The sequence below is a fragment of the Sus scrofa genome, chromosome 2 (assembly GCF_000003025.6).
Source record: "Sus scrofa isolate TJ Tabasco breed Duroc chromosome 2, Sscrofa11.1, whole genome shotgun sequence".
Classification (NCBI taxonomy): Eukaryota; Metazoa; Chordata; class Mammalia; order Artiodactyla; family Suidae; genus Sus; species Sus scrofa.
In genome coordinates, this window is record NC_010444.4 from 77,563,290 (window position 1) to 77,589,713 (window position 26,424).

General features: G+C 51.2%; 3 long non-coding RNA genes across 3 annotated transcripts; 2 read left to right on the forward strand and 1 right to left on the reverse strand.

Annotated features, from left to right (window-relative positions):
• On the forward strand, positions 28-4,229 carry LOC102159224. Its single transcript, XR_001307040.2, has 2 exons — positions 28-2,299; positions 3,770-4,229. It is a non-coding gene; the product is annotated as an uncharacterized LOC102159224 (long non-coding RNA).
• Positions 6,324-16,168, reverse strand: LOC102159383. Its single transcript, XR_301834.3, has 2 exons — positions 15,697-16,168; positions 6,324-7,229 (listed from the first exon to the last, which is right to left on the reverse strand). It is a non-coding gene; the product is annotated as an uncharacterized LOC102159383 (long non-coding RNA).
• On the forward strand, positions 7,688-10,641 carry LOC106509468. Its single transcript, XR_002341715.1, has 2 exons — positions 7,688-9,229; positions 9,776-10,641. It is a non-coding gene; the product is annotated as an uncharacterized LOC106509468 (long non-coding RNA).

Genomic DNA, 26,424 nt, shown 5'->3' on the forward strand with positions numbered 1-26,424 from the left:
AGAGCTTGAGGCGGAAACGGCCCGTGTAGTCGGGGGAGGGGAGACAAGATGAGACCACGTGACGGCGCCTGTGCCTGTGGGCGAGCTGCCCTCCTGCGTGGGGCTTTCCGGGAGAAGCCATCTTGAGAGTGGGTACGTGGCGGGTCAGGCGGCGGGAAGCGTGCTTCCCCCAGGCTGCCGCCATCTTGCAAACGGGCATAGTCTACCTCCGCCTAGGGCGCGAGGGTAAAGAGAGGTGCGTCGCCATCTTGAGGTTGGGCAGAAAAACTATAGGGCTCCATCTTGCTTGTGGGCACCTGCCCGATGTCTGATTCCAACTCAGACGGCCCTATTGGGTTAGCGCGCGGGGATCTGGCGGTCTAACGCGTCCCAGATGCGGGTGGGCTCTTTCCACCGCTGGCCACCAAGCATGCTTCGCGATGTGGTCAGGGGTTGTCCCGACTGTCTTTTGTTCACCCCAGAGCAACGAAGCCCGACCAGGGTCCCCTCCCCTGACTGCGGGAATGGAGAAACCGAGGCCCGGGGCGCACGGTAACTCCGCCCGCCCTGTACTCTGGGAAATCGAGGCCTGGGATCCACCATCGTCGGGCGTTGAGGATGGACTGGGTCTCCATCTCATCGGCAGAACACCCCGAACTTATCCCGGGGAGTGGAGACTTAAGAGTTGATCAGGGCTGGGCGGTAGGGGTGCCCTCGGGAGGAGTGGCAGAAACCAGGGCCCGCTGAATGGGGTGAGTGGGGGAGGGGCAGACCAAGTCGAAGAGGCCAGAACCAGGGAGGCCCGTGGCAGTGGTGATGATCCGCTTTCCCAGGCTTTTGGAAGCCTCGCAGACCTTCAGTAAATAGAGGAAAATGTCGTAAATATTGTTTGCTATACACCTCGTGCTGAAAACTGGATTTTTTATTTTTTTTGGCTGTAGCTGTGTTTCGTGGATGTTCCCGGGCCAGGGATAGAACCTCTGTCACCCTGGTCTCAGCAGTCAGTAACAACCCGGGATCCTTAAATTGCTGCGCCACAGCAGAACTCTGAAAAGGGGATTTTTTAAATTTTTAGAGAGGGAGAAGAAATGATGTTTCTTATTTCCCTAAAGGGAGATCAGGCTTTTGCTCCTGCCTCTCAGGTCGGTTTTAGCTTGGGCGGAGTCATAGCAACAGCACCCCTTTCAGGGCCATGCGCAGGCCTGGACTGGGCCCAGGAGCCTTGGGGTAGGCCACTCCCGAGCCAGCGGACTTTCAGGGATTAGAGGCGGCTGCTGATTTCCACAGAGGCCTCCCACCCAGCGGTCCTTGGCTCTCTCTTTGGCCTAAGGCTATCTGAAGTCCAAGACCGGCTAATTGGGAATGTCCTGGTGGATTTCGGAGAATCCCCAACACATTCCTGGGGATTTGCTGCCTCCAGGACTGTGTCGGCCCTAGGCTCTAGGTACCACCAGACTCAGCTGCTCATTTGTTGCCTCAGTGACTAGTGCCAGCAACGGTCCCCTTGACAGCAGGCAGGGCTGATGGAGACATGGGAGTACTCCCGCCCAGCCTTATTGGTGGACCCTCCACCAGGTTCCTACCACAGCTGTAAACGGTGTTAAAACCCTCCCAGGGCTGCTGTCTTGCCCAGAACTCGACCTTGTGGCCGGGTAGACCCCAGACCCCACATATTCAAACGCCCTTCTAGTTTCTGACCTCATTTACCCAGGCCTCCTTTGCAAGGCTATTCCCTTCCAGAAGGTTCTTGCCTGAACCTGCAGGACTCCCTCATTTGTTCCCTGTGCTGGGGCATTGGCATGAAGTCCCCCACATCAAAACGCCTCCCCGGACATCTCCCTTAAAATGTCTGGGGAGTTCTTTCCTGCTTCTCACTGGAGCTCCTTGCTATAGCAGGAAGTCAGGTCAGTGTCACTAGAAAACACTGGGACACGGAAAACGAGGAGTTAGAGGCGGCCCCTGCCCGGATCAGAATCCACCACTGTTACCACACAAATGCTACAAACCAGGTGGTGCAAAGCAACACAGAATTATTCCTGCTCAGTTCTGGAGGCCAAAACCAAGTCGCCGACAAGGCCATCCTCCCTCCAGAGGCTCCAGGGAAGGTCCTACCTGCCTCTTCCAGTTCTAGGGTTTCCAGGTGTCCTTGGCTTGTGGTCTCATCCCTCCAGTCCCCGCCTCCTGTCACATGGTCCTCATCTCCCTATTTTTCAGTCCCTCCCTGTGTCTTTAAAAAGGACCTTTGTCATTGGATTTAGAGGCCCCCAGGCTCATCTCATCTCAAGGCCCTTAATCACATCTGCAACCACCCTTCCGCCAGGTAAAGAGTTCCCTCAGAACCCAGGGCTCTCAGGTTCATTTTGGGGACACATCATTTGGGGAGACACCCATCCATCTAAGACCCCACCTGAAACCTGGGCCAGTCACTAAAGCTGCTGGGGGTGGGGTGTCCAGGAAGCCCCCTGACCACAAGTATCAGTTGGATCAATGCCCAGTTTATTGGAGCAGGCAGCCCCCTGCCTGCTCCTTGCTTGGTCCCCCCTCTGGTCCTAGCCTCGCCAGCCAGCTGCCTCCCTCATCAATGATTCAGGGTGAACGTGGGTGTCTGATCACCTTGCAATTGTTGGAGAATTTTGAAAATGATACTCTCTGTGGCAGGAGAGAGTGGGAGGGGGTGGGAACAAGATGGGACAGCAGGCCAGCATCCCAGGCACTGGGGGGTGGGGAGGGTGCGGCTGGGTCTTATTTCTCTCTTCAGATCTAACTGGGGTGACTCAGTTTACCCCTCTGTCAAAATAAGGGGCTGGGCCAGGGTCCCCTTCCTCCCCAAGGGCTTTCCCTAGTGTTTCAAATGGAAATGGATTAATAGTTGGGAAGCTTTGTTCCTGTGTTTCTTCATTCCCTTGATTACAATAGGACAGGGGCTCCACATCTCCTCCCATCAAAGGCCCCCCAGCTTCTCTGACCCATTTTCCAGATTTCTGTTGGACTGAGCTGGGGGTGGGAGGCTCAGAGAGGTCACCCCATCCCCACCCCAGCCTCCGGAACTCAGAAGGGAAATGGTGTTGCTCTGGCCAGAGGATATTCACATCAGAACCCTTCTCTGGCCCCTGACGGGGTCCATCAGGGAACAGCTGACTCCCCAGCCCCAAGGTCCCCTGCTTGTCCCCCCCACCTCAACTGGGGGAGGAGGGGGTCCCAGGCTTCTTCCTCCACCACACCTACCAGCCCTGCCCAGCCTCCAGCCCCCCGCCCCAGACAGACAGACTCCTGTTCCTGCAAGGTGGGGAGGGTCCCCATGGCCCTTCCCTGGATTGTCGTGATCGAGGATCTTCCCACCCTGATCCTGCATTCCAGTCTCAACCCCTCCCTCCCCTCCCTGAGTCCCAGGCCCTCAGGCCAATGTGCAAACCTTATCTGCCCAAACCAGCAGGCCAGCCTCTCTCCTAAGGACCACTGTGTCCCCAGGCCCTACCCCCAGCTGGAGCAGTCTCTCCACCCTGAGTGCCACCCCATCTCCCCCCTGGAAGCTGGGCCTGTGGGGGGGGGGGGCACCTCCTACAGGCTTACCTCTTAATCCTCTGATCAGGAAGCACTTTGTCTCTTTTTCTCAAGCACAGAGGCCTGGCGAGCAGCCTGAGCCTTTCGGCCTGCAAGAGGTCCCCTTGTGCTTTACCCAGCCTGCTCCAGCTTTGCTGAGCTCTAAGGATGGAGGGCTGCTCTGGCCGGGCCTCAAAGGATCAATGCAGAGTTACCACTGACCCTGCAATGCTACTTCCATTTTTCCCAGGAGAAATGGAAACACAGCCCACACAAAACCTGCACACGCGTGTTCACAGCAGCACGAGCCACAACACCCCAAAGTGGAAACAACTCAGATGACTCAACAGATGAACAAATAAACAAATGTGGCCCCTCCACGCAGGAGAGCATCACTCAGCCTGATAAGGAGAGAAGCCCGACACTCGCTACCACGCGGACGGACCTGGAGACCACGACGCTCAGTGAGAGAAGCAGACACAGAAGGACACACGGGGTGGGATGCCATGGATGGGAAACGTCCAGAACAGGCGCATCCACAGACACAGAGCGCGGGTTTCTGGTTGTCAGGGGCTGGGGAGGGAATGTTAACAGCTGGCATTTCTTTCTCAGTGATGGTAGTTGCACAGCTCTGAATATATTGAAAACCACTGTGTCGTGCATCGTAAATGTATGATTATGTGAATTAGAGCTGATAAAGCCATTTTCAAGAAATCATTAGGATGAAGACTGGAAGTGCCAGCACTTCTAAGGATGGGGCAGGCAAAACTATAAACACTGCTTGGGGAGAGGGAAAAGGTGCAGCAGCTTTGAAAACAGTTGGGCAGTTTCTTAACACACTGCCAGCATACCTCCCTTCAGGCCAGGCACTCAGCTCCTTTGTGTTTACCAAGAAACAAGCAGAAGTTGTCAACAACAGCCTGGACTTTTGTCCATAGAATCTCCATAGCAGCCTTTTAAAAAGAATGAAATAGGAGTTCCTCGGTGGCCAACAGTCAGGGATCTGGCATTGTCACTGCTGTGGCACAGGTTGGATCCCTGACCCAGGAACTTCCATATCAGGTGAACATCAGGAATAACAGATGTGATCACCTCCCAAAAGACAGGAGCACACTGTGTGCAGTTGGCTGATGGAATACAACATAGCAGTGAAGAAGCAGAGACTGGTCAGGTACATCTTTGTTCCAAGTACACAAATCCAGTTCAAGATCAGGCAAAATTCACCAACGGTGCCAGAAATTCAGGACAGGGTACTCTTGGGGGTCAGTGGCTGAGGAGGTCAGGTGAGCTCAGTCAGGGGACCTGGGGACATTAGCAGATAGGCTTGGCAGGAGGAGCCGGGGACAATCTCTTGACCTGGGGACACATCAGAGCTCAGTTTGCATAACATGTTGTGATTGGGGTGCTTTGCTCTGTGTAGGTTGCAGCTCAGTAAAAGTTCTACTTAGAGGAGTTCTTGTCATGGCTTAGCGGTTAATGAACCCAACTAGCATCCATGAGGACACGGGTTCAATCCCTGGCATTGCTCAGTGGGTTGAGGATCCAGTGTAGTCATGAGCTGTGGTGTAGGTCGCAGACGAAGCTCGGATTGTGTGTTCCTATGGCTGTGGCGTAGGCCGGCAGCTGCAACTCCGACATGACCCCTAGCCTGGGAACCTCCATATACCACGGGTGTGGCCCTAAAGAGACAAAAAGACAAAAAAAAAAAAATTTCTACTTAGAAAATACTGTTGGAGTTCCCTTGTGGCGCAGCACATTAAGCCACTGCAGTGGCTTGGGTTTGATCCGGTCTGGGAATTTCTTCATGCCTTGAGCATGGCCAAAAAAAAGTTTTAAATATAAATTTACGTTAATTGCAAGAAAACAAAACGAAACGTTCATATGACTGTCACACAGAACTCAAGCATTCCGCACACCGAGATTTCCTCAGCAGCCAGCACACACCATGGTCACAGAAAGCTCCAATGAATGGGGCTAGGGGACTGCTGTGTTTGTGCATTGCTTTTGGCTCTATCTCTTTGCAGGACCAGAGAGATCCCACCCCCTTCCCAAATCCTTGTAGCCTCTCAAGGCCCCACATGTGTGGGCAGCCATGGTCCAAGTTGGGCACAGAGCGGAGATCTGGCCACACTGTGGATCATTTCACCACTGCTGGACATGCGTGTCCAGAGAGGTGGGGGAGGATGGAGCAGAGCCCTGCAGGGACCAGAGAGGGGATCAGGGATGGCTTCCTGGGGGAGAGGTGTGTCTGATATGGTCCCAAAGGGGTGAGTGGAGCAAACAGCATTGAGGGAAGTAGAGGGTCTTAGAGGCATGGTGGGGGCTGGCTGGGTGGCATAGGGTTCCAAGATGGGCGGCCAGGCAGTGCACCTGTAGTGGAGGGGGTGTCCCAACACGTTGCAGGGCCCTGGAGCCGCCTTGATGTGGAACAGGCAGTGATGATGCTGCCACACCCTCAGGACAGGGCCATGGCATCCGTGGGGCAAGTGGAGAACATGCCAGGCACAGGCAGACTCAGGAGAGAGTGTGCTCCTGGGTGGGGGGCAACGCCAGCAGCGCTGAGTCTAGGCGTCTTGTTCGTTTCTGCTCTGTATGCTGCCGGATCTGAAACTCATAGGCAGCAAAGGAAAGCTGTTCTTTTAACATTTTTAGTGAGATGGAATTCATACACCATACAATTTTTTTTTGGCTGCACCCATGGCCTGTGGAAGTTCCCAGGCCAGGAATTGAACTGGCACCACAGCAGTGACAACACTGGATCCTTAACATGCTGTGCCACCAGGTAGCTACTACGATTCACCAGATACACTGAACAATTCAGAGTTTCATTTTAGTACATTCACAAGGTGTGCTCCCATTACCAAAAGCAACTGTGGGACATTCCACCACCCCAAAGGGAAGCCCATTCCCCATCAGCAGTCATCCCCACCCACTCCCCAACCTCTGATGACCACAAACCTCCTGTCTGTGGATGTGCCTGTTCTGGACGTTTCCCATCCATGGCATCTCACACAGTGTGTCCTTCTGTATCTGTTTCTCTCTCACTGAGCATCGTGGTCTCCAGGTCTGTCCACGTGGTACTGAGTGTCAGTGCTTCTCTCTCTTTTTTTTTTTTTCCTTTTTATGGCTGCACTTGTGCCATATGAAGTTCCCAGAGTAGGGGTTGAATTGGAGCCACAACTACCAGCCTACGCCACAGCAACAGCAACGCAGGATCCGAGCCACATCTGTAGCTTGCCGCAACACCAGATCCTTTAACCCACTGAGCAAGGCTAGGGATTGAACCTGCATCCTCATGGATACTAGATGGGTTCTTAAAGTGCTGAGCCACAGTGGGAACTCTACTTCTCTCCTGTCCACAGTGGTATGATATTCCAGCGTGTGGATGGATCACATTTGATTCATCCTTCATATGTTGATGGACATGACTTTTCAGCTGTTGTGAACATGTGTATACAGGCTTCTGTGTGGTCATACATTTTCATTTCTCATGGATAAATCTGTGTAGTTTCCACGGGCTCCAGTCACAAATGACACAAATGTGGGTGGGTGGGGCGGTGGCTGAAACAACAGAAATTTATTCCTCTGCAGTTCTGGAGGCCAGAAATCCAAGGTCAAGGAGTCGGCAGGGCTGGTCCCATCCTTGGTCTGTAAGTAGCCATCTTCTCCCTGTGTCTTCCTCCCCTGGCTGTCCCTGACCTCGGGTTTTTCTAAGGACACCAGGCACATTGAATTAGGACCCATCCTAATGACTTTCACTTGCTCACCTCTGAAAAGACTGTTTCCTGTGATCTCATTCACAGGCCCTGGAGGTTAGGACTGCAGGATATCTAATGGGGGGGGTGTACGTGTGACACAGTGCTCCCACACCAGCCCCCAGGAGTTGGGGTGCTGGGTCGAGAGGTGACTCTGAGCTTTACCTTCGGGGGAAATGCGAGACCTTGTCCTCCTCAATGGCCCCAGCCTGTAGTCCAGAGCTCCAACGTCTCCACATTCCCGTCCTATTTTTTTTTTTTTTTTTTTTTTTTTGGCTTTTTGCCTTTTCTAGGGCTGCTCCCTCGTCATGTGGAGGTTCCAGGCTAGGGGTCGAATCGAAGCTGTAGTCACTGGCCTATGCCACAGCCACAGCAACACAGGATCCAAGCCATGTCTGCGACCTACACCACAGCTCACGGCAACGCCAGATCCCTAACCCACTGAGTGAGGCCAGGGATCGAACCTGCAACCTCATGGTTCCTAGTTGGATTCTTTAACCACTGTGCCATGACGGGAAGTCCGCATCCTGTCTATTGTTGAATTTCCTCAGTTTTCCCCTGATGTTCTCTCTCTGCCCTAGGACCCCCATAACGTCCAGAGTCCACCCTGCTCCACCCCTGGGTGTAACGGTCTTGCCATCTCTCCACAGGAGCCTGGGCTGGGCATCTTCAGGCTGGATGTATCGGGGTTTTCTCAGGATCACACTGGGGTGATGGGTCACAGGGGTGGGTGGGGATCTCAGGGGAAGTGCCCTTGCGACCTGTCACACCAGGGTTCCCTGCTGCTGCTCTTGACCTGCCCTCCCAGCGCTTCACTGAGAGGTTGCTTCTTTTCTACAGGGAGGCGGGTGTGTGTGGCAGCAGCGCTCAGAGACCTGGCCCGAGTGTGGAGGAGGGACTTGCAAAGACATGTCAGGGGTTGAATTGTGGTCCCCAAAGATGTCCACATCCTGACTGGTGGCACCCGTGAATGCGCCTTTATTTGGAAACAGGGTCTTTGTGGATCACCTGCTAAGATGAGTCACCCTGGAGTCGGGCAGCCCTAGTACGGTGGCTAGTGTCCTTCTCAGAGGAGACACAGAGTCACAGGGAGAGGCCAGAGACGCAAAGGCAGAGATGGGGCAATATGGCCACCAGAATGGCCAGCTACCCCAAGAAGACCTCACTCAGAGGCCACAGGAGCCGGCCTGCCAGCACCTGGACCTCTGCCTTCCAGCCCCCAAACTGTGAGAGAGGAAATGCGTGTGGCCTTGCATCGCCCCACCCATAGTTCTGGGTGACAGCGGCCACAGGAAGCTCATTCTGCCTCTGGGAACTGGGAGGCTGGGTAGAGCTTCCAGGGCTTGCAAAATTCATGAAAGGGATAGTGTCTCCATACCAGAGGGAACGTGAGCTGGGCTGTAAGCAATCCTGAGGCCATCTGCTCACCCGCCACCCACCTGGCCAAGGGGTCACAGGGCTGTGGGCACCAGCCAGGTCAGGGTTGCCAGGGAGCAGGCACAGAGGGGACTGCAGACCCACCTCAACTACCGAGGAGTAGAGACCCCAGTACCCCCACCTGGCGACCCCCCCAACGTGGGGCTGTCCCATCCAGACAATCGCTTCTCAACTGGGCAGGGATAAGGCTGGCTCTCAAGGCCAAACCAGCATAATAGAGCAGCTGTTCTTACCTGGGGTGACTCTGCTACAGGGGACACTAGGGGATGTCTGTGGTGGCTGCTTTTGTCACAGTGGGGGGCCTCCTGGCATCTAATGGGAGGGCCAGGGAGGCTACCCCACCCCTGCAGAGCCCAGCAGGGCTGCACAGAGGGTGCTCAGAGCTGAGGATACTGGCTCCGACCTGCTAATGCCTTTGTATATTTTCCAGGGCCAAGGGGACCTTAAGGCGGACAGTCCCCAGGAGAATGACCCAGCGGATATCACTCAGTTAAACTAAAGATTCCTGCTCTCCAGAGGTCAGGGCTCCCCACTGGCAGTGTGGGGTATCCTGGTAGAAAGCTAATTCTGGAAGGATCCAGGAGGGGTAGGAATAGCCTCCCCTAGACGGGCAGAGAGACTCAAGGTTGGAGGAAGGGTAGCCCTCAGGTTCCATGGCAGGTAACACATGAGACCCGCAGACCACAGGTGACGTCACCAGCATCAATAGTTTATAGCGGGAAGCAGACACTTGATCCTGCATTGCAGGCAGCTGGCTCAGGTGGCCTCCAGGCCACCCGCCAGCGGGGGAGGGTGGGGGGGCTCCTGATGACCCACCCTGAGGACATCACAGGCCCTGTATCACCCTCTCAGTCTGAACACACCAGTGGGCGATGTCACCATGTTTCACAGAAGTCGCCCCCCTTCCTGGGGTGGAGACACCATGTCCCTGACTTGTTCTCGCTGTGATGGGCTAAGAGGGTGCTGCTTGGGTGCCCTCCCAAAGGGGTTTGGACGGAGGCACCTGCCAGGGGAAGGAAAGGGCTGAGACAACAGGCTCCAAATTCCTATGCATTTCTACCCAGACGTTTCTGCAAAGATGGACCACCAACCAACAGGCACGTAAAGAGCCACTCAGCATCATGGAGGAGACGCAAGTCAGGCCACTGTGATGGGACCTTCACCCACAAGGATGGCACTATCCACACAAAGTTGTCACCTCCCACCCAAGCATAACCACTGTCCACAGGTGTCACCTCCCACCCACAAGGACGGCACTGTCCACACAGCTGTCACTTCCTACCCACAAGGATGGCACTGTCCATATGGTTGTCACCTCCCACCCACAAGGATAGCCACTGTGCACACAGTGATCACAAGTGTAGACGAGGGTGTGGGAGACTGGAACCCTTGTCCACGGCTAGTGGGAGATGAAGCAGTGTAGCCACCGTGGAAGACATTGGTTGATCCTCCAAAGAGTAAAGAGAGCTATTGTGTGATCAGTAATTACATTCTAGGAATTCCACTTCAAGAAAATGAAAACATGTCCACATAAATATTTGTACACAAGTGCCCAACAGTGGATGATGGATAAACAGTGTGGTCCCTCCACATACGGAGCATCACTCAGCCTGAAAAGGAGAGAAGCCCCGACACTCACTACCACATGGATGGACCTGGAGACCACGATGCTCAGTGAGAGAGGCAGACATAGAAGGACACACACATAGTGTGGGATTCCATGGATGGAAAACATCCAGAACAGATGCACATCCACAGACAGAGAGTGGATTCCTGGTTGTCAGGGGCTGGGGAAGGGTGTGGGGGTAACTGCTGATGGGGACGGGTTTTTCTTTGTTCCTGAACCTTTTGTACATTTTTAATTGACTTTAAAATTTATGTAAAAGACTCATTCTATGCAGACAACCAAATAGAAGAAAACTAAAAATCATTTGTGAAGTTCCCATTGTGGCTCAGTGGTTGACGAATCCGACTAGGAACCGTGAGGTTGCAGGTTCGATCCCTGGCCTCGCTCAGTGGGTTAGGGATCCGGCGTTACCGGGAGCTGTGGTGTAGGTTGCAGATGCAGCTCGGATCCCGCGTTGCTATGGCTGTGGCATAGGCCAGCGGCTACAGCTTCGATTCGACCCCTAGCCTGGGAACCTCCATAGGCTGCAGATGTGGCCCTAGGGAAAAAAAAAAAATCATTTGTAACACCCAGCCTTCAAAGTCAGCAATAACTACATTTAACATCATAGGTCTTCCCTTGAGAGTGCTCCCTAGATCTGTTTCTGTTGTATGAGACACGTGTAAACACAGATAGGGACATGTGACCATGTATCTCTACATTGTGTTATATACAATATATAAACACCATATCCATAGTTATATATACACCTATCTATTTATAATCAAGATCATGCTAGTATCTTTTAAACCTTGCCTAAAATTACAAAGTGTCATTGTAACAAACTCACACACCCCTAGAAGAATATAAAATAAACTTTCAAAGCTCTTCTCTCCTGCTCCTGGCAGATTCCTGTTGCACCAAGGTCACAGTATTTGCCTTCAGGCATTTTCCACATCCGAGAATCTGTGAGGAGCATACAGTGGTTTTTGTATTTCATAAAGTGGCACCTTGCTTCCAGCTGTTACACAGCTGCCCTCCCGCAGTTTTCAAATGATCCTTTTGTATCCATTTATCCTTGATACAATTTTTTTTTTTTTTTTTTTTGGCCACCCTGCAGCGTATGGGGGCTCCCAGGCCAGGGATCAGATACCAGCTGCAGCAGAGAACTAAGCCACAGCTGTGGTAACACAGGATCCCTAACCCACTGTGCCAGGTGGGGGATGGAACCCACCTCCCAGTGCTCCCAAGATGCTGCCTATCCCATTGCATTACAATGGGAGCTCCTCTCCTTGATACATGTAAAAAACAGCTCCAGGTCTCTCAAACAAATGCAGACAAACATTAAAAATAATAATAATAATAATAGTAATAATAAAGGTTTGAGGAGTTCTAGAGAGATTGGTGGCTTCAACGCTAGGACGTAGGTTCCATCCCCTGGCCAGCACAGTGGGTTAAGGATCCAGCATTGCTGTAGCTGTGGTGTAGGCTGTAACTACCTACGGCCTGGATCTGACTCCTGGCCTGGGAACTCCACATGCCATGGGCCAAAAATAGAAAACAACAACAACAACAACAAAAAACCACTGAACAGGTTTAGAAATTGTTATTTTATTTTTTGTCTTTTTTTTTTTTTTTTTTTTTTGCTATTTCTTGGGCTGCTCCCGTGGCATATGGAGGTTCCTAGGCTAGGGGTTGAATCAGAGCTGCAGCCACCGGCCTACGCCAGAGCCACAGCAACGCGGGATCCAAGCCTCATCTGCAACCTACACCGCAGCTCACAGCAACGCCGGATCCTTAATCCGCTGAGCAAGGGCAGGGACCAAACCCGCAACCTCATGGTTCCTAGTCGGATTCGTTAACCACTGTGCCACAACGGGAACTCCTGAAATTATTATTTTATAGCTTTATCCTGTTAACCACAGAGAGATAGGTTTGGGGATTTTTTTTTTTTTTTAATTTTTTGGGTTTTTTTTCTTTTTCTTTCTTTCTTTTTTTTTTTTTTTTGTGCCACACCCTCGGCATATGGAAGTTCCCAGGCTAAGAGTTGAAGTGGAGCTACAGCTGCCAGCCTACACCACAGCCACAGCAATGCGGGATCCGAGCCAGAGTCTGCAACCTACACCACAGCTCATGGCAACACCAGACCTTAACCTACTGAGCAAGGCCAGGGATCGAACCTGCATCCTTGTGGTTCCTAGTAGGGTTCATTAGCCACTGAGCCACAAAAAGAACTCCCAGGTTTCCTTGTTTAGATGAGCTGTTTTTATTTCCACTCATTTTATACCCTAAGACTTTCCAGATGATAGTAACATTTCTTTTGAAACATCGTTTTTTGTTTGTTTTTGTTTTGTTTTTTTGGCCATTCCCATAGCATGTGGAATTCCTGGGCCAGTGATAGAACATGAACCACAGTAGTAACACCAGACCCTTAACCCACTGAGCCACCAGGGAACTCCCTGTAATATCATTTTTGTTATTTTAATGGTGGTAAAATAGACATCACATAAAATGCACACTCTTTTTTTCTTTTTCTTTCTTTCTTTCTTTTTTTTTTGCTTTTTAGGGCTGCGCCCGCAGCATATGGAAGTTCCCAAGCTAGGGGTCGAATCAGAGCTGTAGCTGCTGGCCTATACACTATAGCCACAGCAATGCAGGATCCAAGCCACATCTGCGACCTACACCACCGCTCACGGCAACGCCAGATCCTTAACCCACTGAACGAGGCCAGGGATCGAACCCTCAACCGCATGGTTTCTAGTTGAATTTGTTTCCACTGCGCCACGACAGGAACTCCTAAATGCTCTTAATCACTTTTAAGTGCCCAGCTCTGGTGTCAAGCATTGTTCTACAGCCAACCCTACTGTCTATCCACAGGACTTTCCATAAACATCATCTTTAAATACAGCTGGATCACACTTGCACAAGTGGAAGCCCCTGGCCGAGCCCCTCACGTGGGCAACTGACCTGGTCTCTTTGAACTCATCTGGGACCTGCTGGGAGCTGGGAGCACACCAGCTCTCTGGACCCCAGTCCCAGCATTTGACCACTGGGAGGCCCACCCCAGTCCCTCTGAACTGGCACAAGCCACCACTTCCTGCAGGTCCTCACACCAGGACCCTCCAGCCAGCCCACTGCCGTGGGCCTTCCTATCAGAACAGCAGAGCTGGACAAACAACCAGAAAAACCCAGAAAGCCTGGAGAGATCGACTTTCCTTCTCCACAACTTTTTTTTTTTTTTTTAAAGAAACCACATTTTGCACCCCCACTCTCAGCTTCTCTGTGGAGCCAGCAGGGTTTAAATTCCTGGGCATTTCCTGGAGGAACATTCTAGAATCCGTTGGGCAGAGGAAAGCCCCACCAACGTCCATCACCCCTGTTTTCTTGGCAACTTCCTTTTCTGCTGAAGATAAAACAGGTCCCAATAATAAAAAACAAATGTACCGAGAGGCTTGTATTTATCTCCAAAGCACGGCCTCTGGGCTCCGGAATGTTCTTGTGTCATTTCCAGATATTGTATAGGGTTCCGGCAGAGTGGTAGGGACACAGCCGGGACAGACCAGGCCAAAGCTTTAGAAATACAGCTTTTAAATTCTTGTCTGCCTTTGACAGCCCACAAAGTTCATAGTTATTTCTCCCTGAAACCTTCCATGCCTAGACCTTCAAGAATTCAAACCACCAGGGCACCCTGCCCAGGTCCCCAGGTCCCCTTACAGGGAGGCCAGTGGCACTGAGATCCTGACCCCAGTCAAGGAAGGAAAATTCCTTTGGGTTCCAGACTGTCTGATACTTTCTCCCTTTTCACTTCCGCAAGGAATGAGGTATTAAATCCAAGAATGAGAGAAAAACAGAGGGAGGGTTTGGGGCAATTGTAATTGCTTTTCCAAGCCTGTTAATAATTGTCTTTGTTCGCTCCTGGAGCACAGGGGCTGGGGGAGCCCCGATGGGCCCCAGGGTGGCCTCTGTTCATGGGCCGTCAGGCCAGGGCCCCATCCCCCCACCCAGGAGGGGGCTGGCCGCATTCCTAACATTCCTCCTCTGCTTCCCACATTGTTTGTTTGTTTGTTTTAAATTAGATGCCCCCAAAAAATTTAATTAAAAAAATTAGAGGCCACCAGGAATTCCTTTCTCCTCCTGGATTCTGCTGGAACTTTTTTTTTTTTTTTTTTTTGCCTTTCTTTTTTTTTTTATGGCCGCACCTGCAGCATATGGAGGTTCACAGGCTAGGGGTAGAATCTGAGCTACAGCTGCCGGCCTACACCACAGCCACATAGGATCCAAGCCACATCTGCGACCTACACCACAGCTCACGGCAACTGCCAGATCCTTAACCCACTGAGCAAGGCCAGGGATCGAACCCACATCCTCATGGTTCCTAGTTAAGTTCATTAATCACTAAGCCATGAAGGGAACTCCTCTGCTGGAACTTTTAATATGTACTAGACCCCAACCTGGCCTAACTGCAGAACCTTCCAGGACCCTCCCAAACACCCCACCCACCCCCAGATACCCACAATGTGGGCCATTTTACAGCTGAGTGTGCCCAGGGCACAGAGGACCCCAGGCCTTTGCCTGAACCCCCACCCCACTGACCATCAGAACCAGCCCTCCAGCCAGGACCTCTGTGGCACCCCTACTTGGCCATCGTGGGGAGGCAGGTAGAAAGGAGATTAGCCACTTTCAGGCCAGGCTGAGTAGTGGTAGACACCAATGCCCTGACCTGGGGAGGGGACCAGATACCAGTTAGCTGACATCACACCCAGCCCGGCGCTCTCGCAGCCCCTTCACTGTTGCAACTGAGTCCAGGTTTCTGTCTCCAGCACCTGGCACAGAGTGGGCAGCTCAAACAATGACAGGATGGCTACAGTGGGATCCCAGGAGGTGACAGGCGATATTGACAGCTGTTTCATTGCCCTGAACCTCAGCGGTGTTGCCTCTAAAACAGGGGCAAGGTTCACCCCTTGTGGAGCAGAGTTGTCTGGTCTGCAAAGCCCTCGACCTTAGGGAGGTGCTGCCCTTGGGGCAGAGGACAGAAGCCCCATCTATATGGCCTTGACCTCCTCGTGGAAGGAAAAGTAAGACCAAACCGGATAAGCCCTGCTAGGCCCCAATTGAAATGGGGCTGTTTCGGCTCAGCATTCGGCTCAGCTTTGGGGACACACAGTAAAAGGTGCCCCTGCTTGGTGTCTTTATGACTGTCCTGGGCCCCGAACTCGGCTGGGCCCAGAGCGGGCACAAAGTGGGGCTATCACAGTCAGCGAACTGTGACACCGAACAAAGGAAACCTCACTTAAAGTGGAGTCCGGAGGCCGAATGGAAGCCTCACCCCTACCACTCACTGTCAGGTGGGCTGCAAACCCCAGACAGGAAGAGACCTACCTCTGCATCTCTGAGAACAAGGTGGCTCATCACCCAGCAGGAGGCGGAAGCGTTTCTCTCCGCCCAGGAACAGCCCAGCCAATGAGAGACCATCCCAGCTTAGCCAATGAGAGGCCCTCACAGCTCAGCCAATGAAAAGCCACCACAATCTCAACTCCCACTTTCCTCCTGTGGGCTCTGAATTTACAACAGCTCCTTCCCACTCCCTCTTTAAAAGAATTTCCTCTGCTTTGTTTTTCTGACTTGCCTGTTGTTCTCACCTGTGTTCCAAACAAACCCATTTTGCTGGTAAAATAACCAGTTGTTTTAGTTTTAAGATCAACTTTATGATCAGTGACATGAAGTTGTTTTGAGAATGATCCCTTATTTATTTATACCAACAGCGTGCAGAAGTTCCAGAGCCAGGGGTCACACACACCTGAGCCACAGCAGTGACAACACTGACTCCTAAACCCTCTGGGCCACTAGGGAACTCCATGATTTCTTTTTTAAAAAAATTAAGTGCATCCCTTGGCGTTCCCATAGTGGCGCAGTGGTTAACGAATCCGACTAGGAACCATGAGGTTGGGGGTTCCATCCCTGGCTGTGCTCAGTGGGTTAAGGATCCAGTGTTGCTGTGGGCTATGGTGTAGGTCGCAGATGCGGCTTGGATCCGGCATTGCTGTGGCTCTGGCATAGGCTGACGGCTACAGCTCCGATTAGACCCCTAGCCTGGGAACCTCCATATGCCGCGGGTGCAGCCCTAGAAAAGACATAAAAAATAAAAATAAATAAAAATAAAAAATTAAGGGCATTCCCAATGTGGCTCAGTGCATTAAGAACCCGACTAGTACCCATGAGGATGTGGATTGAATCTCCGGCCTTGCTCAGTGGGTTAAGTATCAGGCATTGCCTTGAGCTGTGGTATAGGTTGCAGATGTGGCTTGGATTCCAAGTTGCTGTGATGGTGGCGTAGGCTGGCAGCTGCAGCTCCAAATAGACCCCTAGTCTGGGAACTTCCATATGCCCCAGGTTTAGCCATAAAAAAAAGGAAAAAAAAATGGGGATAAACTTCACATAATGAAAAATTGACTTTTTTTTTTTTTTTTTTTTGCCACTTCTGCAGCATGCAGAAGTTTCCTGACCAGGGATGAAACCCACAACAGAGTAGTGACAATGCTAGATCCTTAACCCACTGGGCCATGAGAGAACTCCTAGAATTGAATTTTTTTTTTTTTTTAAATGAGCATATGGAAGTTCCTGGGCCAAGGATTGAATCCAAGCCACAGCTGAGACCTAGGCCACAGTGGTGGCAATGCTGGACCTTTAACCCACTGTGTTGGGCCAGGGATTGAACCCGTACCTCCACAGCAACCCAAGCAGCTGTAGTCAGATTCTTCACCTACTGCACCACAGCAGAAACTCCCTAAAATTGAGGGAGATTTTATTTTATTTTGCCTTTTTTTTTTCTTTTTAGGGCCACACTTGAGGCAGATGGAAGTTCCTAGGCTAGGGGTAGAGTCAGAACTACACCACAGCCACAGCAATGCTAGATCCTTAACCCACTGAGCAAGGCCAGGGATTGAACCTGCATCCTCATGGATGCTAGATTCTTTTCTGCTAAGCCACGACAGGAACTCCAAGAATTCCATTTTTAAGTGCACAATTCAGTGGAGTACGTCTGCAATGCTGTGCAACCATCACCACTAATTCCAGAAGATTCTTATTTCCCCAAAACGAAATCCCATCCCCTTTAGTGACACGCCCATCCCCCTCACCAGCCCCTGACAACCACAAACTTACTCTCTGTCCCTGTGGATGTGCCTGTTCTGGACATTCCCCAGCCATGGAATCCCACGCCGTGTGTCCTTCTGTGTCTGCTTCTCTCACTGAGCATCACGGTCTCCAGGTCCATCCACGTGGTAGGAGTGTCGGGGCTTCTCTTCTCTTCATGGCCGAGTGATGCTCCTGTGGGTGGAGGGACACGGCATGTGTATCTGTTCACTCATCAATGGGCACTTGGGTTGTTCCCACCTTGGGGCCACTGTGAAGCCTGCTGCTGTGAACTGTCGAACCACATCTTTGTTTGAACCCCTGTTTTCAGTTATTTGGGGGACAGGCCAAGGGATGGCATGACTGGGACAGGTGGCTGACTCCTTTCTGCAGCGGCTGCCCCATTTTACTCCATTCCCACCAATGAACAGGAGTCTGCCTCTTGGGAAGGAACATGAGACCCTTGGACCTTGGCCTTTCCTGGTGGCCCCAAGACTGCGCTGGGGCCGTGTCTTCCCCACCCACTTTGGGCATGCGTGGGAAGGTACAGGTAGACCACACAGGAGTCTTCCTCATTCGAGAGCTCTGTGCACAGGCAAGAAATGGGACAAGTTCGGGCAGCCTGATGATGAGTTACCACCTTGGATTCTGTGGGCCAGAAAAACCTGCTGGAGAATGCTGGGCGCCCCACTTTCCCGAACCCGGAGGCTCACATCCTGGGGAAGCGAGGATTCTAGGGGGCGAGGTCCCTTCACCTGTGGCTGCCCTACTGGCTTCTGTCCAGCATTTCCTGCCTGGAGCAAGAGAAGAGGCAGAGGGAGAGGGGAGGGGAGACAGGAGCGGGGGAGGCCGGTGCCTGCCACCCCTCTGTGACCTTCCCTCCAGGCCTCAGGAAGCCAGGAAACTGAGGCTCAGGGCAGCATCTGAGGTCACTCACCATGGCGGGAACCGGAGCAGGGTTGTCCAACCCCAGCCTCCAGTTCTGGGCCTCGCAGAAGCAGCAAGGCCAAGGTCCCCCCACCTCACTTTGGCATTGGTGGGGTGGACATCAGTGGGCGCCAGAAATCAAGGAGACCCTTGCAGCATGGCTTGAGCTCTGAGGATGCAAAAGTGACAATGCCTTCCACACAGAAACCTGCACATGGTTCCTGCAGCTTCATCCATAAATGCCTGGACTGGCGGCAGCCCAGATGCCCTCCAGTGGGTAGATGGACAGATAACCGGTGGACATGCAGACGAAGGACTGTTCCCCTATGACCCAGCTCCAGGGCATTCTGGGAAAGGCAGAAGTCGGGAGATGTTACCTCCAGGGCTCTTGGCTTCCTTCAGTAGAAATTGACAAGAGGTCAGGCAAGAAACTCAGGCGAGGCTTTATTTGGTCCCCTCCTGCAGCCGGGGGAGAGGTGGTGGGGGGAGCCAAAACAAATAACAGGTTCCCTTGCTCCATTGCTCCCAAGGGAAGGGGAGCTGGTTCTTTATATGTGGCGAGGGCAGGGTGGGTCCAGAGGGGTGGCTGAGATGGTCTCCCCCACCCGCTTTGGGCATGCGTAATACCTGCTTTGCTTTCCACACCTTGCTTCTGTGGACTGCGCCCACAGCATATGGAGATTCCCAGACTAGGGGTCTAACTGAAGCTACAGAGCTACAGCCACCAGCCTACGCCACAGCCACAGCCACAGCCACACCCGGTCCAAGCCGCGTCTGCAATCTACACCACAGCTCATGGCAACGCCAGATCCTTAACCCACTGAGCGAGGTCAGGGATCGAACATGAAACCTCATGGGTCCCAGTCAGATTCGTTTCTGCTGCGCTAGGGCAGGAACTCCTGCTTCTGCTCTTGACGGTTCAGAAGTGGCTGTTGGCTTTTTTAGTTTCTTTGTATCTTCGTGTCCATAATTTGCATCAACTGCACATCTGGCCAGTTATTTTGAATCCCTTAGAGTTTGACTTTTGTTGCTGGAAGAGATGTTTGTCCAGGTGCAAGCACTGCGGGGGGCAGGGGCGGGTGGTGCCAGGTCCCAGGTCCCAGCCTGTCTCAGACAGCAGAAGGATCAGCAGTGCCGCAGTTGTGAGGAGAGAATGAAGAGGTAGAGAGCAGATGGGTTTAGGGCAAGGAAAGCATTCTGTATGACACTGTAATGGTGGAGAGCTGTCAGTACACATTTGTCCAAAACCATAGACACCAAGAGTGACCTGAGTGTCGCTACAGCTTTGTTAATGATAAAGTTTCCATGTTGCCCACCGATTGCAACTGTTTTTGTTGTTGTTGTTGTTGTTGTTTGTTTTTTTGTATTTTTTGTGGCCACACGACAACATGCAAAAGTTCGAGGGGCAGGGATAGAGCTCACACCACAGCAGTGACCTGAGCCCCTGCAATGACAATGCTGGATCCTTAACCCCCTGAGCCACCAGGGAACTCCAATTTGTATTTTATTTATGTTTTTGGCAGAGACATGCAGTGGCTTGATGTGGGATCTCAGTTCCCAGAACAGGGATTGAACCTGGGCCACAGCAGTGAAAGGGATGGAGGAAACAGCAGAGAAACAAGTGTGAGGGTGTGTATATAGGAACTTTCTGCAATTTCTGCTCAATTTTTCTGTAAACCTAAAACAGTTCAAAAACTGAAATCTATTTTTAAAAAAGGAGCGGATGCTAGGAAGGGCAGGTCAAGGGAGGTCCAGATGTGACAACAAAACAATAAACAGGATTTCCCTTTTGGCTCAGGGGATTAAGGATCTGGCATTGTCACTACTGTGATTTGAGTCGCTGCTGTGGCAAGGGTTCGATCCCTGGCCCAGGCACCCCCACATGTCATGGGTATGGCCAAAAGAAACCAAAACAGGAGTTCCAGTCATGGCTCAGTGGTTAACGAATCTGACTAGGAACCATGAAGTTGCGGGTTTGATCCCTGCCCTTGCTCAGTGGGTTAAGGATCCGGCGTTGCCCTGAGCTGTGGTGTAGGTTGCAGACGCGGCTCGGATCCCATGTTGATGTGGCGCTGGTGTAGGCTTGGCAGCTACAGCTCCAATTGGATTCCTAGCCTGGGAACCTCCATATGCCACGGCAGCAGCCCAAAAAATGGCAAAAAGACCAAAAAAAAAAAAAAAAAAAAAACCCAAAACACGGAAACTTCAATTTTTAAAACATAGGGAGAGGATCTGAGTAGACATTTTCCCAAAGAAGACACACAGCTGGTATTTAAAATCATTCTCATCATTAATCCTTAGGGAAATGCAAATCAAAACCACAATGAGATGGCACCTCCCACCTGTCAGTATGGCCACCATCAGAGAGTTCCCTGGTGGTGTAGGGGTTAGGACTTGATGCTTTCATAGCAGTGTCCTGGGTTCAATACCTGGTCTGGGAACTGAGATTCCACATCAAGCCATTGCATGCAGTGGTCAAAAATAGAGGGAGTGAGAGACAAGAAATACAAATTTTTTTTAAAAAAAGGGAGTTGCCATTGTGAGTCAGTAGTAACAAATCTAACTAGTATCCATGAGGATGCAGGACCCCATTTCCCCTGTGTCCCCCCTCCCTATTCCCATTTCTTCCCTCCTGGCCCCTGTCAGAGCAGCCATGGTGTGATCCCAGGTCATCTCCACCTCATCCATTTCACGGGCAGACCAACTGAGGCCACCGGGGGTGAGGGGAGGCAACATAGGGGGTAACTGTGGGGGGTCAGGCAGAGTGGGGGTCCCCAGGGAGACTTGCCTCTCCCCCACATTCTCAGGTAGCAGCCAGCAAGTCCTTGGGGCAATGGGGTAGCCCTCCAAGAAGCCAGGCGGGCACACAGAGGGGACAGCCCCATGGTCTGGAGTGGCCCAGGGTGGTGGGTGGCATTGATGCCACACAGCAGGGGGTGCCTGAAGGGGCCCAATAACATTCATGGCTGCTGAGGAGTAACTCTGGACACCCGGAATCCCCTCTACCAGTCTGCCAAGGGTCAGGCTGTCACACACCACCCTACACAGACGGTCTTGTGTGGACTTAGGCATCTTCCAGACCCTTGAACCTGCCCCATCGCAGCCCTCACCTTGGCTTCCCAGGGGCATGTCCGTGGGAAGGGCAGGTGATGGTTGAGTTCCAGCAGGACTCTGAGGCCAGAGATAGCTAGCAGAGCCATCAGGACCAAACCAGGTCATAGCTAGAGTTGTGCTATATCCATCCATGCATACTTTCTTCCTCTTTTTTGGTCTTTTTGTCTCTTTAGGGCCGCACCCGCAGCATATGGAGTTCCCAGGCTGTGGGTCTAATCAGAGCTGTAGCCACCAGCCTACACCACAGCCACAGCAACAGGGGACCCGAACAGCATCTGAGACCTACACCACAGCTCACAGCAATGCCAGATCCTTAACCCACTGAGCGAGGCCAGGGATCCAATCTGTAACCTCATGGTTCCTAGTCGGATTCATTTCCTCTGTGCCACGACAGAAACTCTGCCCATGCATACTTTCTTCTGGAAGGATCAGCAGTGAGATCAAGGGTAGGTTCTGGACCAGGGCCTCCAGGAGAGTAGGGGGTAGGGGGACACTGCAGTTTGTGCCTTTCTTGAGGTTGGTTAAACCATTTTGCATAGCCATTTAATCCTAAGGGAAATTTCAAAATTCTGATTCTAAGCACAAAGAACTATACTCAATATCTTATAATAACCTATAATGGAAAATAGCCTGAATAGGGATTTTTTTTTACACATACATATAACTGAACCACTTTGTCATACACCTGAAACTAACACAAGATTGTAAATCAACTAAACAATTTTTAAAAATCCAGGGAGGGAGTTACAATTGTGGCTCAGAGGTAACAAACCGGACTAGTAACCATGAGGATGCTGGTTTGATCCCTGGCCTCTCTCAGTGGGTTAAGGATCCAGCGTTGCTATGAGCTGTGGAGTAGGTCACAGATACAACTCAGATCTGGTGTTGCTGTGGTTGTGGTGTAAGCCAGCAGCAGTAGCTCTGATTTGACCCCTAGCCGGGGAACCACCATATACCTCAGATATGGCCCTAAAAAAAAAAAAAAAAAAAAAAATTCTGATTCTCAGGAATTCCTATTGTTGCTCAGTGGAAATGAATCTGACTAGCACACATGAGGATGGAGGTTTGATCCCTGGCCTTGCTCAGTGGGTTAGGGATCCGGCATTGCCATGAGCTGTGGTGTAGGTTGCAGACGTGGCTCAGATCTGATGTTGCTGTGGCTATGGTGTAGGCCAGCAGCTTCTGCTCTGATTCAACCCCAGCCTGGGAACCTCCATGTGCCTCGAGTGCTGCCCTAAAAAGACAAAAAAAATTTTCTGATTTTCAGAGTTCCCTGGCGGCTCATCAGGTTAAGGAGCTCTTGTTGTCACTGCAGTGGCTCAGGTTAGCTCCCTGGGCCTGGGAACTTCTGCATGCTGCAGGGGTGGCAAAAGAAAATGTATATGAATTCCCCCTCCCCCCTAAAAAAAAGCAAGAAAGAAGAAAAGGAAAAAAAAGGAAAAATTGTAGCCCTGGGTGGGCCTGGGGATGTGTCTGGTGGAGAAGCACGTGGGCTGAGACTTGGGTGGGGATCCAGGCCACCCTCCCAGGCTCTCTTTGTCAGTGGTCGGTGGAGCAATCAGAAAAAGCAAAAAAAAAAAAAATTGGAGATGAAATTCACATAATATAAAACAGTACACTTAAAGTGTACGGTTTAGGTATTCCCATTGTGGCACCGCAAAACGAATCTGAGTAGTGTCCATGAGGATGCAGGTTTGATCCCTGGCCTTACTCAGTGGGTTAAAGTATCTGAAGTTATGATGAGCTGGGGTGTAGGTTGCAGACCGGGCTCAGATCCTGTGTTGCTGTCGCTGTAGTGTAGGCCGGCAACAGCAGCTCCGATTTGACGCCTAGCCTGGGAACTTCCATATGTCACTGGTGCAGCCCCTACAAAGCAAAATAAATAAATAAATAAATAAAAGTGTTTATTTCAGTGGCAGTTAATGTATTCACATCGTTGTGCAACCATCACCTCTAATTCCAGAACATTCCATCTCCCCAAAGGAAACCCTGTTCTCATCAGCAGTTACCTCCATCCTGTCCCCAGCCCGTGACAACCAGGAACCCACTCTCTGTGTCTGTGGATGAGCCTGTTCTGGACGTTTCCCATCCATGGAATCCCACACTGGGTGTCCTTCTGTGTCTGCTTCTCTCACTGAGCATCGTGGTCTCCAGGTCCAAGCACGTGGTAGCGAGTGTCAGTGCCTCTCTCCTCTTCAGGCTGAGTGGTGCACCCATGTGTGGAGGGACCACACTGTTCACACTGTTTATCCGTCATCTTTTTTTTTTTTTTTTTGTCTTTGTGCCTTTTCTAGGGCTGCTTCCCCAGCATATGGAGGTTCCCAGGTTAGGGGTCTAATTGGAGCTGTAGCCGCCGGCCTACACCAGAGCCACAGCAACGTGGGATCCGAGCCGTGTCTGCAACTTACACCACAGCTCGCGGCAACGCTGGATCCTTAACCCACTGAGCAAGGCCAGAGATTGAACCCGCAACCTCATGGTTCCTAGTCGGATTCGTTAACCACTGCGCCACAACGGGAACTCATATCCATCATCTATTGATGGACATTTGGGTTGCTTCCACCTTTCGGCTGCTATGAATCTTGCTGTTGTGAACATGAGTGTACCAGCTTTTGTTCAAATACCTCTTTTCAATGATTTCGGGGTAAATATCTAGGAACAGAGCTTCAAGACCCCCACTATTTAATGCCCTGGAAGGTGGGCACTGATCACCAAGTGGACACCCTGCTCCTGGCTGACCACTCCAGCTCCTCCCAGCACCCACCACCCCCATGAGAAGAGCTGAGGACCCAGAGTGGACACAGGAGCCCCATGCGGGGGTTAGGGCCCAGCTGCAGCATCCGGTTCAGGCCAGGCCACCCCGGTCCTCCAGGAGCCCCCTGCGGGTGGCCACGTCCTCCCTCCACACTGTGTGGTTACATGACTGACCTTTCAAGGCTGCTGTCCAGATTGGATGAGACATAAACACTGGCGTCCCTGTCCACAGCCTTTTCCATCTGACTTGGCAGGAAATGAGGTTTTGTGACTCAAAATTGAGGATTTCATGCCAAACCTACAGATCTGCTCAGGAAAAAACCCCAAATCTGTATTGTCCAGGAATATCCCTTCCAAATCAGGGGCAGAAGTGCAGGGCTGGGGCTGCCCCAGGTGACCCAGGACCAGTCAGGTTGCTTCTGGGAACCCTGGTCTCTTTATCTGTGAATGGAACCATCTCACTCCCTCTGCCCCCTTGTGGAAAAGCCGATGCTACTGTTGGCATTCTCTCTCCCTGGTGACTCACAAGCTGAGCCTCCCTGCCTGTAAAATTTATTTCTAATTAAAACATTTAGGGTTTTTTTTTTTTTAATTTTAAACAAGTTAGTTTGTCCAAACAGACCACAAGGAGAGTCAAAATGCAAAGCACAGACTGGGAGAAGATACTCGAAATGCATAAACCAATGGAGGTCTGGGGTCCAGAATATGTAAAGAACTCTCACTAATCAACGACAAAAAACCAAACAACCTGACTGAACAAAAGGGGCCAAGGACCTGACCTGGCAGGTCCTGAAGACACCCAAATGGCTAATGAACTCGTACTTGGGTAAAAGCCCACTGAGGGGCCACCTCACTCCGTGACCATTGAAACCAAACATGGACAACACCAAGTGCTGGGCAGCACCCAGAGCAATAGGAACTTCCTAATGTCATGGACGGGAATGTGAAAGGGGGAAGCCACTTTGGAAAAAGGTCTGGAATCTAAACAGACATTTCTCCAAAGAAGATATACGAAAAGCCAAGAGGCGCATGAAAAAATGCTCAACATCACTGAGTATTAGAGAAATGCAAATCAAAACTACACTGAGGTACCACCTCACACAGGCCAGAATGGCCACCATTAACAAGTCTACAAATAACAAATGCTGGAGAGGGTGTGGAGAAAAGGGAACCCTCCTACACTGTTGGTGGGAATGTAAATTGCTACAACCACTGTGGAAAACTAAATATAGAACTACCATATGGGCATTCCGGTCATGGCTCAGTGGTAACAAACCTGACTAGTATCCATGACGATATAGGTTCGATCCCTGGCCTCACTGAGTGGGTTAAGGATCTGGTGTTGCTGTGAGCTGTGGTGTAGGTTGCAGATGCGGTTCATATCCCATATTGCTGTGGATGTAGTATAGGCCAGTAGCTGCAGCTCTGATTCAACCCCTAGCCTGGGAATTTCCATATGCCTTGGTGTGGCCCTAAAAAGACCAAAAAAAAAAAAAAAAAAGCCATCATATGATCCAGCAATCCCACTCCTGGGCCTATATCTACACGAAACCATAATTTGAAAAGATACATGTGCTCCTATATTCATAGCAGTACTATAAACAGTAGCTAAGACATGGAAACAAACTAAATGTCCATTAACAGGAGTTCCTGTCATGGTGCAGTGGTTAACGAATCCGACTAGGGACCATGAGGTTGTGGGTTCGATCCCTGGCCTTGATCAGTGGGTTAAGGATCCGGTGTTGCCATGAGCTGTGGTGTAGGTCGCAGACACGGCTCAGATCCCTCATTGCTGTGGCTCCGGCATAGGCCGGTGGCTACAGCTCCGATTAGACAGACCCCTATCCTGGGAACCTCCATATGCTGCGGGAGCGGCCCTAGAAAAGGCAAAAAGACAAAAAAAATAAAAATAAAAAAATAAATGTCCATTAACAGATGAATGGATTAAGAAGTGTGGTACATATACACAATGGAATACTACTCAGCCATCAAAAAACAAAATAATGTCATTTGCAGCAACATGGATGCACATAGAGATTCTCATACTAATGAAGTAAGTCAGACAGAGAAAGACAAATATCATATGAGATCACTAATGTATGGAATCTAAAATATGGCAGAAATGAATCTATCTACAGAAGAGAAACAGACTCACAAACATAGAGGACAGACCTGTGGCTT